Here is a 20,541-nt window from a genome sequence, read left to right as displayed (position 1 = left end):
ACAATACGTGGAGCCACTGGACCCTGCAACAATGATACTATCCAAGTAGTGAGCCACACTCTGCTACCCAGCCCCACCATGAAGTACCAGTGCAAAAAAAGTAATGAAATGTGAAAAAGGTATAGATGGAGCCACGCTAATCGTGGCTCTGTCTGTGCCTGGGCACACCTGCCTATGCATGCCTATCGCTGTGTCTGGGCCACGCGCAAGTCTGTGACATGCACGCTCCCCTTTCACTACAATGGGAGCATCTCTGTGCACTCCTGTAGCTGGGCTAGGCCCGGATCACCTGGTCCCACTGGGAGTGCACATTTGCGATGGAGCAGCACTAGATGAGTGTGGCTTCATCTGTACAAAAAACATAGAACATTCCATGGGGAGGCAGTGATCAACGTAAAAGCCATACTCTAGCTCGAAACCAATTTACAAAGTGCAACAAAATGTGGATTCATTATACAATACTCACAGCAGAGTGTTTTGCTCCCTTTCCCTTGACTAATTCCTAAACATCATTGAATGACTGCTAGAGCACAAAATGTAACAAGTATCCTCAGGTAGGGACACATTCATGGATTGTAAATCAGCATAAGAAAAATATTGGACTAATCAAAAATTGACCCTGCTCTTTCAATGGAACTATCCCTACCAGTAACAAACCAGGTTTACTATTGGAGGGGTTACAAATGACAACTTCATTAAATTCCTCTGAAATTATAGTTAACAGAAAAATAGCAATATCACAATCTGGACATTAAGCCAGATACTGAGACATGGCATCCAGGTCAATATGAGAGAAAGCCTGAGTGAGGTTCATCCAGAGCATCATTAACCCCCTTGAGTATTTGAACATTTTTTGTATCATATGAAGGTACTCCCTAGAACAGACTAACAACTAAGTCTGTTGCTTCATTTTGCTTAGTGATGGTAAGGGCAAACACATCGACAATAAACCCTGTAAGAATGTGGCCATTGCCTGCAACCTTAAACTCTGAATAATAGAATTAATGGAGTAATGAACTACCTCATCATGCCATATCAGGGTGATCTTTACTATACATTATATTATTATTATTATTATTATTATTATTAAAAGGTTCTTATATAGCACAACATCTTCCATTGTGCTTTACAATTAAAACAACAGTAATAGAACAAAACAGTAATAGAACAAAACTTATTAAGGCCCTGCTTGCAAGCTTACAATCTATAGGGAAATAGGCATTGATACACAAGGATAGATACTACTTATTGCATAATGGTCTGCCAGCATGCTAGGTTCTTAATGGGTTGTATGATATGATCACCCAGCTTCCATTGTGGAAGACAAAATATGTTAGGTTATGTGGACTGTCTGAAGAGGTGAGTTTTCAGGGAACGTTTAAAGGTTTAGAGACTAGAAGTGAGTCTTATTATGCGTGAGAGGGCATTCCACAGAGTGGAGGAAGCATGGATAAAGTCCTGTAATTTTAAGTTTGAACACGTAATAAGTGTGGATGAGAGACGGAGACCTTGTGCAAAGCGAAGAGGTCTGGTAGAGAGATATTTTGAGATGAGTGAAGAGATGTGTGATGGTGCAGTTTGGTTAATGGCCTTGTATGTAAGTAAAATAATTTTATATTTAACACAGTAAAATACCCGTAACCAATAGAGGTACTGACACAGCAGATTGGCAGACAATGAACATCTAGCAAGGAAGATTAGCCTTGCCACTGCATTTAAAATGGATTGTACTGGTGAGAGCCTATGTTTGGGAAGACCAGTTAGGAGACTATTGCAATAATCAATGCGGGAGATGATGAGTACATGGATTAGAGTTTCTGCAGTGTCTTGTGTATGATAAGGACATATTTTGAATATGTTTTTTAGGTACAGGTAACATGATTTAGAAACAGATTGAATGTGTGGAACAAAGAAAACTTCAGAGTCAAGGATGACACCTAAGCAGCGAGCTTGTTGGGTAGGGTGTATAGTGGCATTGTCAATAGTTATAAAGATATCAGGTTGGTAAGTACTCTTGGCTGATGGGAAAATAATTCATTCTATTTGGGAAATGTTGATTTTGAGGCGGTGAGATGACGTCCAAGATGAAATGGCAGACAGGCATTCAGTGGCATGAACCAATACAGATGGTGATAAATCTGGAGAGGATAGGTAGATTTGAGTATCATCAGCTTACAAATGATACTGATATCTGACGGAGCTGATTAGTTTACCAAGAGATGAGGTATAGATTGAGATGACATAAGACTGAGCCTTGCGGTACTCCAACTGAGAGAGGTAGAGAAGAGGAGGTAGAATCATAGAAGTGAACAGTGAAAGAGCGATTAGATAGGTAGGATGAGAACCAAGTAAGGGCTGTGTCCTGAAGACCTAGGGATTTTAGTGGTTGTATGTGAAAAGAGTGGTCAACATTGTCAAAAGCAGCAGAGACATCTAGAGGAATAAGAAGTGAGTAATGGCCTTTCGATCTAGCAGTGAGCAGATTGTTCACAACTTTTGTCAGTGCTGTCTGTGTGGCCTGTTGGCCATGAAAGCCTGACTGAAGTGGGTCCAGTAAGTTGTGGGAGTTAAGAAAGTGTGTGAGGTTAGTGTAGGCAAGTCTCTCAAGTAGCTTGGAGGGGCATGGGAGCTGAGAGATGGAATGGTAGTTAGAGAGAGTGTTTGGGTCAGAACTGTGTTTTTTCCGAATGGTAGTAATCACTGCATGCTTCAACAGAGAAGTAAAGATACCAGTAGAGAGAAAGTGATTACAGATTTTAGTTAAGGTTGGGATAATCACAGTAGACAAAGATTTACTGACTTGTGAGGGTTTAGGATCAAGAAGAGAGGTACTGGAGTAGGAGGATGAAAAGAGTGTTGATACTTCATCTTCACTTGTGGGGTCAAATGAAGAGAAAGTGCCAGAGGGTTCAGGAAGGGACACGTTTGAGAAAGTCCAGTAATCCATGATGAAATGCATCAGAACTCCTCCACTTTACCTACTGGACTGACCGCATATCTCCTGGAGTATCTATACCAGCTTCTCTTCCTCCGATATTGCAACAGGTGGCACACGTCCAAGGAGAGAGAAGAGCACTTATACAGCGGGATCCTCGTGGTTGAATCCAGCCAGTAAATTTATACCCACTTCACTCCCTCTGATCTTGCAGCGGGCAGCACATGTCCAAGGAGAGAGAAGAGTCCCTTTACAGCAGGATCCTCATGGCTGAACTCGGTTGGTAATTAGATACATCCTCCAGCACAACATTAGATTGGGCACACTGTGGAATTTCCTGAGGACGCTCGGGTTCACCAGTTCCCTGGAGAGGTAATTAATTCACCTGCTTACCGCTGCATATATACCAGCCGTGGAATACTGAGAATTCCTAGTAAATAACTCATCGTGATTAACATCATACACAGGAGCCACGCTTATTCAATTATCAGTTACAATTGTGCACAAAGTAACTTTGCCTGTTACAACCTGAAACATAATTTCGAAGTGGCTAATAAGTATTCTATGCCACAGTGATCTATGATTGTTTCAACCAGCTTTTCATTTCAGGCTGTGATTAATTACTCCATCTAACATAACAGCTTTATCCGCCTGTCATTTTGTTATGTGAATTTTTACTTCATATTGCACATATTGTGGCTTTCCAGTAAATAAGGGACATTACTCAATGTTTTATATATGAACCTATTTACAAGTAAAGTGTTATTTGAGTAATTTATGCTACATGTATTTTATGCTATATATTATTTAACTGCAAAATTCATTAAATAATTTCTATTTATTTACGGCTCTCCATTTGTTTGAAACCATATCGCTGCTCCCACGAGTGCTGCTATTTCTTTAAATTTCTGGTTCAGGAAGGAAATTGAGCAGGTCACTGGCTGAGTTAGAGCACACCATTTCATCTCGGATTTTATCAATGTTATCCTTGAAGTAGGAAGCAAGTTCTTGTGCACAGATAGTAGCTAGTGGGGGAGGTGAGGGAGGGTAAAGAAGTGATTTAAATGTATTAAAATGTTGCATGGGGTTGGTGGCATGAGAAGCGATAAGAGATTGGAAATATGTTTGTTTGGCAGTGTTCAGGGCCTGACGATAGGAGTGGTTAGTGGTCTTATATGTGAGAAAGTCACTTGGATTCTGAGATTTATTCCACTGATGTTCTACTTTACGTACAGCTTTTGTAGGTGTCTTGTTGATTTAGAGTGCCACGGTTGGCATCTAAGCTTACGTGGAGTGTGATGGGTAGCTGAAGTCACTTCATCAAGGGCACGCTCCAGGGTCTGTTGCAGGTGGGATACAGCAGTCTCAGGTATGGTAAATGTAGAAATCTGTGAGAGAAGTTGTTACAGAGTAGTGGAAAGTTGTTGAAAATTTATATTGTTAGTATTTCTGTGGGTTAGAGGAGGCTTACTTGGTTTTAGTGTCAAAGAGTTTAGAGTAATGGAAGAGATTGAGAAGGTGATCAGGTTGCGATCAGAGAGAGGGAAAGGAGTGTTAATGAATTCAGTAACTGAGCAGAGCCTGGTGAATACAAGATCAAGGCAGTGGCTCTACTGGTGAGTAGAGGAGTCAGACCATTGGGTGAGGCCAAGAGAGGAGGTTAGAGAGTAAAGTTTGGAGGCATGAACAGATTGTGGATTGTCAAGAGCTATATTGAAATTGACCATAATGATGGTGGAGATGTCAGAGGATATGAAGTGTGGGAGCCAGGCAGAAAAATCATCTAGAAATTGTTGTTTGGGTTGCCCAGGAGGGTGGTAGTCAGCTGCAACATGCAGAGAGAAGGGGGTGAAAATCCTGATAGAGTGAACTTCAAATGATGTGAATGCGAGTGATGGATCCTGAGGTAGAACTGTGTATGTGAAAAATTGGGACAGAAATATTCCAGCCCCACCACTTTTATAATTATCAGGCCTGGAGGTGTGTGTGAAGTAGAGACCACAATGTGATAGTGCAGCAGGGGAGGCTGTGTCTAATTGTGTGAGCCATTTTTCTGTTAAAGCCAGCGGATTGAAGTTGTTAGAAATTAAGAGGTCATGGATAGATATTAATTTGCCACAAACAGAGCATGCATTTAATAAAGCACATTTTAGTGACCTGGAGGGGGATGGGAGACATGTGATTATTATGAGGTTTAGATGTATTTCTATGTTGTTTTGAAACAGCTGAGTGTGAGTGGGACAGGTGGTTGGGGCCTGGATTTGGTGATATGTCACCAGCCAATAAAAGCAGAAGAGTGAGATAAATATTGGTGGATGTTTATGAGTGTTTATTATGGTGGCCGATTGTGGTTGTGAAAGTACTTATAGAGATGTAAGTATAAAGCTCATGAGTGTTTAGAAGAGGGGAGTGGATAATAGTAGAGATGAGCGGGTTCGGTTTCTCTGAATCCGAACCCGCCCGAACTTCATGTTTTTTTTCACGGGTCCGAGCGACTCGGATCTTCCCGCCTTGCTCGGTTAACCCGAGCGCGCCCGAACGTCATCATGACGCTGTCGGATTCTCGCGAGGCTCGGATTCTATTGCGAGACTCGGATTCTATATAAGGAGCCGCGCGTCGCCGCCATTTTCACACGTGCATTGAGATTGATAGGGAGAGGACGTGGCTGGCGTCCTCTCCATTTAGATTAGGGTTGAGAGAGAGAGAGAGAGATTGACCTGAGGCTGTGATACTGTAGAAGAGAGTGCAGAGTTTAGTGACTGACGACCACAGTGACCACCAGACAGTGCAGTTGTTTGTTTTATTTAATATATCCGTTCTCTTCCTGAAAAAAACGATACACACAGTGACTCAGTCACATACCATATCTGTGTGCACTGCTCAGCCCAGTGTGCTGCATCAATGTATATATATATCTGACTGTGCTCAGCTCACACAGCTTATAATTGTGGGGGAGACTGGGGAGCACTGCAGTGCCAGTTATAGGTTATAGCAGGAGCCAGGAGTACATAATATTATATTAAAATTAAACAGTGCACACTTTTGCTGCAGGAGTGCCACTGCCAGTGTGACTAGTGACCAGTGACCTGACCACCAGTATATATAATATTAGTAGTATACTATCTCTTTATCAACCAGTCTATATTAGCAGCAGACACAGTACAGTGCGGTAGTTCACGGCTGTGGCTACCTCTGTGTCGGCACTCGGCAGCCCGTCCATAATTGTATATACCACCTAACCGTGGTTTTTTTTTCTTTCTTTATAGTCATACTAGTTACGAGTATACTATCTCTTTATCAACCAGTCTATATTAGCAGCAGACACAGTACAGTGCGGTAGTTCACGGCTGTGGCTACCTCTGTGTCGGCACTCGGCAGCCCATCCATAATTGTATATACCACCTAACCGTGGTTTTTTTTTCTTTCTTTATACATACATACTAGTTACGAGTATACTATCTCTTTATCAACCAGTCTATATTAGCAGCAGACACAGTACAGTGCGGTAGTTCACGGCTGTGGCTACCTCTGTGTCGGCACTCGGCAGCCCGTCCATAATTGTATATACCACCTAACCATGGTTTTTTTTTCTTTCTTTATACATACATACTAGTTACGAGTATACTATCTCTTTATCAACCAGTCTATATATTAGCAGCAGACACAGTACAGTGCGGTAGTTCACGGCTGTGGCTACCTCTGTGTCGGCACTCGGCAGCCCGTCCATAATTGTATATACCACCTAACCGTGGTTTTTTTTTCTTTCTTTATACATACATACTAGTTACGAGTATACTATCTCTTTATCAACCAGTCTATATATTAGCAGCAGACACAGTACAGTGCGGTAGTTCACGGCTGTGGCTACCTCTGTGTCGGCACTCGGCAGCCCGTCCATAATTGTATATACCACCTAACCGTGGTTTTTTTTTCTTTCTTTATACATACATACTAGTTACGAGTATACTATCTCTTTATCAACCAGTCTATATTAGCAGCAGACACAGTACAGTGCGGTAGTTCACGGCTGTGGCTACCTCTGTGTCGGCACTCGGCAGCCCGTCCATAATTGTATATACCACCTAACCGTGGTTTTTTTTTCTTTCTTTATACATACATACTAGTTACGAGTATACTATCTCTTTATCAACCAGTCTATATATTAGCAGCAGACACAGTACAGTGCGGTAGTTCACGGCTGTGGCTACCTCTGTGTCGGCACTCGGCAGCCCGTCCATAATTGTATATACCACCTAACCGTGGTTTTTTTTTCTTTCTTTATAGTCATACTAGTTACGAGTATACTATCTCTTTATCAACCAGTCTATATTAGCAGCAGACACAGTACAGTGCGGTAGTTCACGGCTGTGGCTACCTCTGTGTCGGCACTCGGCAGCCCGTCCATAATTGTATACTAGTATCCAATCCATCCATCTCCATTGTTTACCTGAGGTGCCTTTTAGTTGTGCCTATTAAAATATGGAGAACAAAAATGTTGAGGTTCCAAAAATTAGTGAAAGATCAAGATCCACTTCCACCTCGTGCTGAAGCTGCTGCCACTAGTCATGGCCGAGACGATGAAATGCCAGCAACGTCGTCTGCCAAGGCCGATGCCCAATGTCATAGTACAGAGCATGTCAAATCCAAAACACCAAATATCAGTAAAAAAAGGACTCCAAAACCTAAAATAAAATTGTCGGAGGAGAAGCGTAAACTTGCCAATATGCCATTTACCACACGGAGTGGCAAGGAACGGCTGAGGCCCTGGCCTATGTTCATGGCTAGTGGTTCAGCTTCACATGAGGATGGAAGCACTCAGCCTCTCGCTAGAAAAATGAAAAGACTAAAGCTGGCAAAAGCAGTAGCACCGCAAAGAACTGTGCGTTCTTCGAAATCCCAAATCCACAAGGAGAGTCCGACTCCAATTGTGTCGGTTGCGATGCCTGACCTTCCCAACACTGGACGTGAAGAGCATGCGCCTTCCACCATTTGCACGCCCCCTGCAAGTGATGGAAGGAGCACCCGCAGTCCAGTTCCTGATAGTCAGATTGAAGATGTCAGTGTTGAAGTACACCAGGATGAGGAGGATATGGGTGTTGCTGGCGCTGGGGAGGAAATTGACCAGGAGGATTCTGATGGTGAGGTGGTTTGTTTAAGTCAGGCACCCGGGGAGACACCTGTTGTCCGTGGTAGGAATATGGCCGTTGACATGCCTGGTGAAAATACCAAAAAAATCAGCTCTTCGGTGTGGAAGTATTTCACCAGAAATGCGGACAACAGGTGTCAAGCCGTGTGTTCCCTTTGTCAAGCTGTAATAAGTAGGGGTAAGGACGTTAACCACCTCGGAACATCCTCCCTTATACGTCACCTGCAGCGCATTCATAATAAGTCAGTGACAAGTTCAAAAACTTTGGGTGACAGCGGAAGCAGTCCACTGACCAGTAAATCCCTTCCTCTTGTAACCAAGCTCACGCAAACCACCCCACCAACTCCCTCAGTGTCAATTTCCTCCTTCCCCAGGAATGCCAATAGTCCTGCAGGCAATGTCACTGGCAATTCTGACGAGCCCTCTCCTGCCTGGGATTCCTCCGATGCATCCTTGCGTGTAACGCCTACTGCTGCTGGCGCTGCTGTTGTTGCTGCTGGGAGTCGATGGTCATCCCAGAGGGGAAGTCGTAAGCCCACTTGTACTACTTCCAGTAAGCAATTGACTGTTCAACAGTCCTTTGCGAGGAAGATGAAATATCACAGCAGTCATCCTGCTGCAAAGCGGATAACTGAGGCCTTGACAACTATGTTGGTGTTAGACGTGCGTCCGGTATCCGCCGTTAGTTCACAGGGAACTAGACAATTTATTGAGGCAGTGTGCCCCCGTTACCAAATACCATCTAGGTTCCACTTCTCTAGGCAGGCGATACCGAGAATGTACACGGACGTCAGAAAAAGACTCACCAGTGTCCTAAAAAATGCAGTTGTACCCAATGTCCACTTAACCACGGACATGTGGACAAGTGGAGCAGGGCAGGGTCAGGACTATATGACTGTGACAGCCCACTGGGTAGATGTATGGACTCCCGCCGCAAGAACAGCAGCGGCGGCACCAGTAGCAGCATCTCGCAAACGCCAACTCTTTCCTAGGCAGGCTACGCTTTGTATCACCGCTTTCCAGAATACGCACACAGCTGAAAACCTCTTACGGCAACTGAGGAAGATCATCGCGGAATGGCTTACCCCAATTGGACTCTCCTGTGGATTTGTGGCATCGGACAACGCCAGCAATATTGTGTGTGCATTAAATATGGGCAAATTCCAGCACGTCCCATGTTTTGCACATACCTTGAATTTGGTGGTGCAGAATTTTTTAAAAAACGACAGGGGCGTGCAAGAGATGCTGTCGGTGGCCAGAAGAATTGCGGGACACTTTCGGCGTACAGGCACCACGTACAGAAGACTGGAGCACCACCAAAAACTACTGAACCTGCCCTGCCATCATCTGAAGCAAGAAGTGGTAACGAGGTGGAATTCAACCCTCTATATGCTTCAGAGGTTGGAGGAGCAGCAAAAGGCCATTCAAGCCTATACAATTGAGCACGATATAGTAGGTGGAATGCACCTGTCTCAAGCGCAGTGGAGAATGATTTCAACATTGTGCAAGGTTCTGATGCCCTTTGAACTTGCCACACGTGAAGTCAGTTCAGACACTGCCAGCCTGAGTCAGGTCATTCCCCTCATCAGGCTTTTGCAGAAGAAGCTGGAGACATTGAAGGAGGAGCTAACACGGAGCGATTCCGCTAGGCATGTGGGACTTGTGGATGGAGCCCTTAATTCGCTTAACAAGGATTCACGGGTGGTCAATCTGTTGAAATCAGAGCACTACATTTTGGCCACCGTGCTCGATCCTAGATTTAAAGCCTACCTTGGATCTCTCTTTCCGGCAGACACAAGTCTGCTGGGGTTGAAAGACCTGCTGGTGACAAAATTGTCAAGTCAAGCGGAACGCGACCTGTCAACATCTCCTCCTTCACATTCTCCCGCAACTGGGGGTGCGAGGAAAAGGCTCAGAATTCCGAGCCCACCCGCTGGCGGTGATGCAGGGCAGTCTGGAGCGACTGCTGATGCTGACATCTGGTCCGGACTGAAGGACCTGACAACGATTACGGACATGTCGTCTACTGTCACTGCATATGATTCTCTCAACATTGATAGAATGGTGGAGGATTATATGAGTGACCGCATCCAAGTAGGCACGTCACACAGTCCGTACTTATACTGGCAGGAAAAAGAGGCAATTTGGAGGCCCTTGCACAAACTGGCTTTATTCTACCTAAGTTGCCCTCCCACAAGTGTGTACTCCGAAAGAGTGTTTAGTGCCGCCGCTCACCTTGTCAGCAATCGGCGTACGAGGTTACATCCAGAAAATGTGGAGAAGATGATGTTCATTAAAATGAATTATAATCAATTCCTCCGCGGAGACATTGACCAGCAGCAATTGCCTCCACAAAGTACACAGGGAGCTGAGATGGTGGATTCCAGTGGGGACGAATTGATAATCTGTGAGGAGGGGGATGTACACGGTGATATATCGGAGGGTGATGATGAGGTGGACATCTTGCCTCTGTAGAGCCAGTTTGTGCAAGGAGAGATTAATTGCTTCTTTTTTGGGGGGGGTCCAAACCAACCCGTCATATCAGTCACAGTCGTGTGGCAGACCCTGTCACTGAAATGATGGGTTGGTTAAAGTGTGCATGTCCTGTTTTGTTTATACAACATAAGGGTGGGTGGGAGGGCCCAAGGACAATTCCATCTTGCACCTCTTTTTTCTTTTCTTTTTCTTTGCGTCATGTGCTGTTTGGGGGGGGGGTTTTGGAAGGGACATCCTGCGTGACACTGCAGTGCCACTCCTAGATGGGCCCGGTGTTTGTGTTGGCCACTAGGGTCGCTTATCTTACTCACACAGCTACCTCATTGCGCCTCTTTTTTTCTTTGCGTCATGTGCTGTTTGGGGAGGGTTTTTTGGAAGGGACATCCTGCGTGACACTGCAGTGACACTCCTAGATGGGCCCGGTGTTTGTGTCGGCCACTAGGGTCGCTTATCTTACTCACACAGCTACCTCATTGCGCCTCTTTTTTTCTTTGCGTCATGTGCTGTTTGGGGAGGGTTTTTTGGAAGGGACATCCTGCGTGACACTGCAGTGCCACTCCTAGATGGGCCCGGTGTTTGTGTCGGCCACTAGGGTCGCTAATCTTACTCACACAGCTACCTCATTGCGCCTCTTTTTTTCTTTGCATCATGTGCTGTTTGGGGAGGGTTTTTTGGAAGGGCCATCCTGCGTGACACTGCAGTGCCACTCCTAGATGGGCCCGGTGTTTGTGTCGGCCACTAGGGTCGCTTATCTTACTCACACAGCGACCTCGGTGCAAATTTTAGGACTAAAAATAATATTGTGAGGTGTGAGGTATTCAGAATAGACTGAAAATGAGTGGAAATTATGGTTTTTGAGGTTAATAATACTTTGGGATCAAAATGACCGCCAAATTCTATGATTTAAGCTGTTTTTTAGGTTTTTTGGAAAAAAACACCCGAATCCAAAACACACCCGAATCCGACAAAAAAAATTTGGTGAGGTTTTGCCAAAACGCGGTCGAACCCAAAACACGGCCGCGGAACCGAACCCAAAACCAAAACACAAAACCCGAAAAATTTCCGGCGCTCATCTCTAGATAATAGAAGCTGTAATGTGCACAGAGGGGTTAGTTGTAGGGTGAGTGTAGAATGTGTTAAATTTGGTGAGAATTCCATGAATTGAAATAAGAAACAGTAGTTTGGTGAACATGCTGTGGTAGTTTGTGAGTTAATTTTTGGGTTAAGTGGTGTAGGATTAAGTTGCTTAACTTGAAAGTTAACTTTTCTTGATTTTGCTCAATGTTTGTTCAAGTGTTTTTTTTTAAATGTTCAGATAGCATACTTCGTAATCCACACTTAGTTAATTCCATGCTATCTGAACCCCCAGCTATCTGACCCCTTGACTGATTCTAAAGAAATACTGTGTCTGATTAAGATACAGGCCTACCTCTGAACATTTGGTCACCTGATTGAAATGCTAATTGATCAGAGAACATAGATTGCACTGGGTGGGTAAACATGCAAAAGCCTACTCTAAACTAATCCACTATAAATTCCATTCTATACATAGGTAATGACAAGAAACACATTATATCACATACATTTAAACAGATGAGAAGCATACGACTTGATGTAGTTTGCAAGCAGCACGTGGGTTAATCTGAGACTTGTAGTGCAATACACTCACTGCATGGAATACATAGCTGAAAGCAAAGGATGCTGCATTATTATGCCCAGGCACCTATTATTATGTTATGAATTGGGATGTGCAGTCCAGCCTACCCCTCATATATTCTGTATTGTGTACATAAATGATTTCACATACATTGAAACAGATGAGAAGCATAAGACTTGATGTAGTTTGCAAGCAGCATGTGGGTTAATCTGAGACTTGTAGTGCAAAAGAAATGATTTCACATACATAAAAGATGAGAAGACATGGGCCCTCATTCCGAGTTGTTCGCTCGCTAGCTGCTTTTAGCAGCATTGCACACGCTAAGCCACCGCCCTCTGGGATCGGCAACGAGCGAATAACTCGGAATGACCACCATAGACAGTTGATTAGTCCAGTTTCAAGAAGAATAATTCAGGTTTTTTTTAACTGTTCAGATAGCACACTTCGCAATCCACACCTACTTAATTCCACGCTATCTGAACCCCCAGCTAGCTGACTCCTTGACTGAATCTAAAGAAATTATAGAGGTATGCCTAGTCACTTTTGCTGCATGCGCTTCAAACCCAGAAGAATGCCTCACTGTTGCTAAAGGGAAACATAGAATGAGAATCAGGAGACAAGTTAGATAGGTCAGAAGGAAAGGAAGTCCCACCAAATCCTCAATGACAAACCACCTCTAATACCTCACACTCAGAGGAGTAACTAACCTGGCCTCACGTTATCATGGAATAACCACATCTGACCAAGTAGACCCCAGAGGGGACTTCTCAGCCATACCAGACTACACCTATTACAATCAACTAGGAACTTGGCAAATTGGAACAGAAGACATGTTAGGTGCCCATCTGGGGTGCTCTCCTAATGCTGAGAAAAAAACTGAAGAAGGGGCACCATCCAAACCAGAAACTCCTCCCTGGAAGAGAAGAAAGGGGTAACAGTTTGCAGGTGACATGAAAAAAACAATTTTAAAGCCATAGACAATGGAAGGTGCTGTGAAAGCAGATGGGACATATTAGCATAGGCACCAGCCTTGGCCTTATCAGGAGGCACATAATAGGGAGAGGGTCTGGAACTAATGACAGCACAATTTAACATCTACAGCAAAATAGCAAAAGCCCCAGACATATGCTGCTTAGAGAGAGCACTCACTGCATGGAATACATAGCTGAAAGCAAAGGTTGCTGCATTATTATGCCCAGGCACCTATTATTATGTTTTGAATTGGGGTGTGCAGTCCAGAATACCCCTCATATATTCTGTATTGTGTACATTAATGCACACTTGAAGGTGGAGACTCCTTCTGCTTGAACTAAAAACCCTCTCACCTGTCCTTGGGTGTTTTTTAATTAATATGCATTTTTGCATTTCAGCCAACATATTAGGAAAGGCACTATGAATGGTAAGTCATGGATACATTTTTATAATATGTTAGTATTAGAAATTGGTTAGGGTCGTGGGTCCCCCTGGGTTGGTGTGGACGTACTACTTTGGTGCATCATTATTGTAACACTTATTAGCACTTAAACAGATTTTTTTACTAATATAAAATTGATGAGTTTGTATATTCTCCCTGTGCTTGCATGCGTTTCCTTTCACAAACAAAAATATACTGGTAGGTTAATTAATTCCTCCCAAAATTACCCCTAGTGTTAATGCGTGTGCATGTACATCTGTTAAGGAATACAGATTGAAACTCCACTGGGGCAGGGACTGATGTGAATGGCCAAATATTTCCTGGAGAATGCTGTGGAATAAGTGTGCACTATATATATACCTGCTATTAATAAGCCAAACTCCCTGGAATACCCCATCCCTTTGCTTAGCTTTTGGATAGATACTACATGACAAAACCACCCAAATTCTGCATAGCATTAGCTAGTTAACCAAATCCTAACTAATCATGTTTGTGGTTTTAAAAGGTTCTGCCTTGAGGATTTAATCCCCCTCCTTATTTCAGCCCTTGCTTTTCCCTTTTTTTTTTTTTTCAAATTGTATAAAATCATAATTGTGCAGGTACATTCCATTATAGAATAGCTTACAATAGTGTGAAGAAATGACCAGACATAGCATGATATACAGTATAAAACAATATGATAAAAATACAACATGTGTTAGTTCAAGTGTAATTACTGTATAATAGAAAACCATAAGGTATTGTAAGCAAGAGCTCAAAACCATTCTATGGTGTGGCAATAGCAAGTTTTGGTGCTATAAACCAGGACGGGATAAGAACAGACAACACTGACACATAGGGTGAGAGAGACCAGTAGGGGGGAGGAGATGTCTCAATGAATATCTCATCTATCTATCTATCTATCTATCTATCTATCTATCTATCTATCTATCTATCTATCTATCTATCTATCTATCTATCTATCTATCTATATTATCTATATATATATATATATATATATATTATAGAAATGCCCTGGACATTGCCAAACAAACATATTTCCAAACTCTTATCTCTACTCAAGCCTCTAACCCCAAACAAATCTTTAATACATTTAAATCACTTCTGAATCCTCCCTCACCTACCCCACCAGCCACTATCAAGGCACAAGATCTTGCTTTCTACTTCAAGGAGAAGATTGATAAGATCTGAGATGAAATGGCATGCTCTTCATCAGCCAGTGACATGCTCAATTCTTCACCTGAACCCTCTGGCACTCTCTCTTCATTTGATCCCACAAATGAAGATGAAGTATCATCACTCTTCTCATCCTGCTTTTCTACTACCTCTCCTTTTGATCCTTTACCCTCACAAATAAGTAAAGCTCTGTCTATGGTGCTCATTCCTACCGTAACATCTGTAATCTCTCTTTCTCTACTGGTATTTTTCCTTCACTCTTCAAGCATGCAGTAATTACTCCCAATTTGAAAAAAACTAAACTCTGACCCTAACTCTCTCCAAACTAACTCCCTATCTCTCAGCTCCTTTGTTTCTCTAAGCTACTTGAGAGACTTGCCTACACTTGACTCACACACTTTCTTAACTCACACAATTTATTAGACCCACTTCAGTCAGGCTTCCATTCCCAACATTCCACAGAGACAGCACTGACTAAAGTGGTTAATGATTTGGTCACTACGAAGTCTAAAGGCCATTACTCACTATGTATTCTTCTAAATCTATCTGCTGCCTTTGACACTGTTGACCACTCTCTTCTCATACAAACACTACAAACCCTAGGTCTTAAAGTCCCAGCCCTTTCTTTGTTCCTATCCTACTTATCTAATTGCTCCTTCAGTGTTGGCTTCTCTGAATCTCCCTCCTCTTTGCTACCTCTTTCATTTGGAGTACCGCAAGGCTCAGTCTTGGGTCCTCTGCTTTTCTCTATCTATACCTCATCTCTTGGTAAACTAATCAGCCTTTTGGATTTCAGTATCATCTGTATGCAGATGATACTCAAATCTACCTATCCTCCCCTGATTTGTCCGTATCTGTACTGGGCTGTGTCACTGAATGCCTATCTGCCATTTCATCTTGGATGACATCTCACCATTGCCACCTCAAACTTAATGTTTCAAAGACAGAGTTAATTATATTTCCACCGGCCAATAGTAGGTACCAACCTGATATCTCTATCACTGTTGAAAACTCGACAATCTACCCTGCCCCACAAGCTCACTGCCTAGGTGTCATCCTTGACTCTGATCTGTCCTTTGTTCCCCACATTCAATCTGTCTCAAAATCATGTTACGTGCATCTAAAAAACATATCCAAAATATGACCATACCTTACACAAGACACTGCTAAAACTCTAATCCATGCTCTCATTATCTCCCACATTGATTATTGCAATAGTCTCCTAACTGGTCTTCCCAAAACGAGACTCTCACCACTACAATCCATTCTGAATGCAGCTGCGATGCTAATCTTCCTCTCTAGACATTCATCGTCTGCAGATCCACTCTGTCATTGGTTACCTATATTCTACCGTATTCAATATAAAAAACTTTTACTCACACACAAGGCCATTAACCAAACTACACCAACGTACATCACTTCGCTTATCTCAAAATATCTCCCAACCCGACCTCTTCGCTCTTCACAAGATCTGCATCTCTCATCCACACTAATTACTCGCTCCCACTCATGATTGCAGGACTTTCAGCGGGCTGCACCCACTCTGTGGAATGCCACGTACAATAAGGCTCTCCTCTAGGTTCCCTGAAAACTCACCTCTTCAGGCAAGCATATCAAATTACCAGAACCGCCCACATAACTTTCATAAACCTTCCTATCAAATTGCATCCACTCTGCACAGTCCACACATATCCTCACATGTCTTTCTCATCCTTCCTCTCGACCCCAGTTCATCATTGCTGTATGACCATATCATACAGCCCACCAAGAACTTTGCAATCTGGTGGACAACTATGCAATAGATAGCATCTATCCTTGTGTATCCATGCCTATTTCCCTATAGATTGTAAGCTTGTGAGCAGGGTCTTCCTACCTCTGTGACTGTTTGTTATTACCCAGTTTTGTCATATCATTGTTCTATCATTGGGGTCATTCTGAGTTAATCGTAGCTGTGCTAAATTTACCAAATCTATGATCAGGCACTCAGACATGTGGGGGGACACCCAGCACAGTGCTAGTCTGCCCCGCATGTCAGTGCCGCCACCCCCACCCCACAGAAGTGAAATGCATCACAAAGTGGCGATGCTTTTGCATTTCAGGAGTACCTCTTCGCTGCCCAGGTTGCAGCGGCTGTGTGTGACATCACGCAGCTGCCACAGCCCGCCCCCCAATGGTCCAACCACACCTGTGTTGGCTGGACCGAGCCCCCTAAATGGCGGCTTAATGCCACCGTCCAGCCCCCTCCCGCCCAGCGACAACCCTTTCCTGTCAATCAGGCAGAGGCGATCGCTAGGCAACGACGGCCTTCAGCCGTCTGGCATGTGCCAACACACTGTGGCACTGGTGTATACGCAGTACTGACCCGAACACACCACTGTGATAAACTGCAGCGTGTGATCGGGTCAGAATGACCCTCATTGTTATTTCCAATTGTAAAGGGCAACAGAATTTGCAGTATATAAGAAACTGCTAATAAATAAAATTAAATAATATATATGTTAGAGAGGTATCTATAGTATTAATGGTTGACTATTATGGGCCATAATATTGGTGAGGGTTCTGCTTGCGGAAATTTCTAAAGAGATCACAAAATTAGTACTACTGCTATATGAATAAACCATTTTGTAGATTTGAACATTCTAAAGATTTGTTCCTGGTTCATAGAAGATAACACAGAACCCACCCCCCACCCCCAAAAAAAAAGTGAGAACCAATATGTTAAGGAAGTATTCATTCCAGACTTCTAGTAAGAGTCTCCATAATATACTATAGGCATAATAATATGCTGAGGGCAGAAGGGGGAGGTCTGACCAAAATATCAGCCTACAGTGAGCAGTGTAAGGAGTATGGGTATCAGATAATAATAGGAGGCAAAATTGCTAGCCATATATCCCGAAGGGATAAGATGGGGCACATATGAGCGATCCAATTTGAATAACAGCAGACAAGAGAGATTAAAAAAAGATAAAATAAAATAATTTGTACATTCTACATTCAATATTGACCTGTTACAGCTGAGAAGATCAAATAATGTGCATTACATATAACACAATAGCAGATGAGAACATACTATGTAATATTACTAACACATGAATCGGTAGTGGTGACCATAGTGAAATTGCATAAAAAATATAACTAAAGTCAAAACACCAGACACAGACTCATCTGCAGGAGACATGGAAATGCATTTCCAAGATATTGGAGCAGACAACTTCATTTTACCAGGCAGATATGAAGGTATCAATGAGGAGTTGGGTCAGGTTGCTTGACCAAGATATCAGCCCCTCTTGCCTTGGATTCTTCATGTATATATGCAGCAGCTTAAGCCATGGATTTGAAGTCAACATGGGAAGAGCCATTATATAGCCCCAGCATTGCAGAGTACATTAAGGAAAACTTGAGTTATCCTTAACCAGCTGAGAATATATACTGTATCAGAGATTTTTTTCTAGACAGGGGAGAGCTCTAAAGAGTAATCTTGAAACACATATACTGTAACATGTGACCTTCCCAAGAGAGATCTTTCTTCTGGGAGGCAGCCCAAATAGCAGATTTATGAAGATAGTTGAGGCATCTGAAAAAGGGTTACTCTCGGACTAGAAGATCTGATGTTAGGTATGGGCCCATCCTATGGAGCCTTTCAATTACCAGATCTCAGCAGACATAATCTGTACCTAGTAATAATGGTAAAGTCTGGTGCACAAAGTGAGCTAGAGCTACCCCTTTTATTTTCTCTAGTAGCCCAACTAGCTAAATGTTGTTTTGGCAAGACCAGTTTATGAAATTGTCTACTTTACTGTGCAGGTTTTCTTATTGAGGCCTTTAACCTCATGGCAGAGATCAGCTATATAAAATGTGGTCGCTTTAAGCAGCAGCTCTGTATCAGAGAAACTCCCTGTATCTGTGAAGAAATGTCATCCTCAGCCTGAAAGGGATGAAGTCCCATTGTGGACTTTATAGCATCCACTAAGTCCCCATATGTAGCCAGTGATTCAGGAGTACATCCTACAAGGAAAGTAGAAGTGTCTAATTCAGCAACTGCTTTCTTTGAAGCAGGGAGACTGTATTAACTTCAGGTTCAGCACCATATTGGTGTTTATCTTGGTGGGGAATCGGGGACTTTACCGCCATCTGCAGCACAAGGTTTCTGTCAATCTAGGTCAGTGGAGGTCAGATGAGAGATGCATACCCGAAGTAAGGCATTTAATAGCTAAGAGAGTAATTATTAGGGCTGAGACCGGTCAGAGCTCCACAGAGAGGGGGCAAATGCAAGATTTCTGGAGGGGGTTTCCAGATGTTTGATTTTAGGAATTGTTGCCAGACCATGAAGGATGTATATTTAAGATATAACAAGCAAAAGCCTGCCCAAAACAAACATACAGTTTATCTAATACAGTACTTTAGGCATACTCTATGCATCATAGTGATCACAGTGAGCCACTTACCAATTTCTCTCTCTGGTGCGATGATTGAGCACTCAGATTCATAGACAGACACACAAAGCAGACTTGGTAAGAAAATCTGCTGCCAATGGGCATGTGCAGCTGCTCCATTCCACCCGCATGTAGAGGCTGCTAACCAGACTGTAGGGAAGGGTGACTTCTAAGCACCTCTGAAATGTTCACTCTAGCTATTTACCACCATCCTCTATTTGTATCATCTCGACCACTATCACAGCCTCACCACACTCCCAGCAATAAATAATCTCACATACTTCCAGAAAGGTAGTGGTATAAAAATAAAGCACAGCCACCATCATTCCCCAAGCACCCCCCATAAGCAGAAAACACAGCCACCACCATTCCCCTCCTGCACTTGCCATTATAATTGCCTCCCTGCACCCCCCCATCATACACAGAAAGCACACCCATTCTCTCCCCCATCTCTGCACCCATGTTGGTCACACAAACAACTGCTGCAACTACTGGGCCAGCGTAAGTTATTATAGACTATTATTATTATTATAAACTACCACTGCCCCCCACCCCATAAACAGTAAGCACAGTGGCAGCCACCAACACTCTTCTCTCCTCTCCCTCACTCATGCTGGTCACACAGACATATTCTGCAGTTACCCACACAGTGAGTGCTTCACCTGCCAAGTATAATTTATTATAGACTACTGGGATCCAACACCCCCTCCCCAGCCTTTCTGATATGTCACACACACTTGCAGACAATCAGTGGGAGTGGAGACAGCTACCCTGTGCTTCACCTCTCAAAGCCCCACATGAGAACTGCCAGCTCCCTCTACATGCAGCCAGCTGCAAGCCTCACAGTGTCAATGGTGGTCATTCCGAGTTGTTCGCTCGCTGATGTTTTTTGCAGAATTGCGACCAGGCTAAAACCGGCAGTTCTGCACATGCGTATGAGCCGCAGGGCGCATACGCTAAGTAATTTCACAAAAAACTTTGCAATTTTACACACGGCCGAGCAACGCTTTTCAGTCACTCTGCTGATCGGTGAGTGATTGACAGTAAGTGGGTGTTTCTGGGTGGTAACTGAGCGTTTTCAGGGAGTGTACTAAAAAACGCATGCGTGCCAGGCAAAAATGCAGGAGTGGCCGGAGAAATGGGGGAGTGGCTGGCCGAACGCAGGGCGTGTTTGTGACGTCAAACCAGGAACTAAACTGCCTGCAGTGATCACAAGATAGGAGTAGGTCTGGAGCTACTCAGAAACGGCATGACATTTTTTAGTAGCAATTCTGATACTCTTT

This window comes from Pseudophryne corroboree, chromosome 2 (genome assembly GCF_028390025.1).
Source record: "Pseudophryne corroboree isolate aPseCor3 chromosome 2, aPseCor3.hap2, whole genome shotgun sequence".
Classification (NCBI taxonomy): Eukaryota; Metazoa; Chordata; class Amphibia; order Anura; family Myobatrachidae; genus Pseudophryne; species Pseudophryne corroboree.
The sequence above is the reverse complement of the archived record's forward strand: the minus strand, read 5'-3'. Positions refer to the sequence as shown.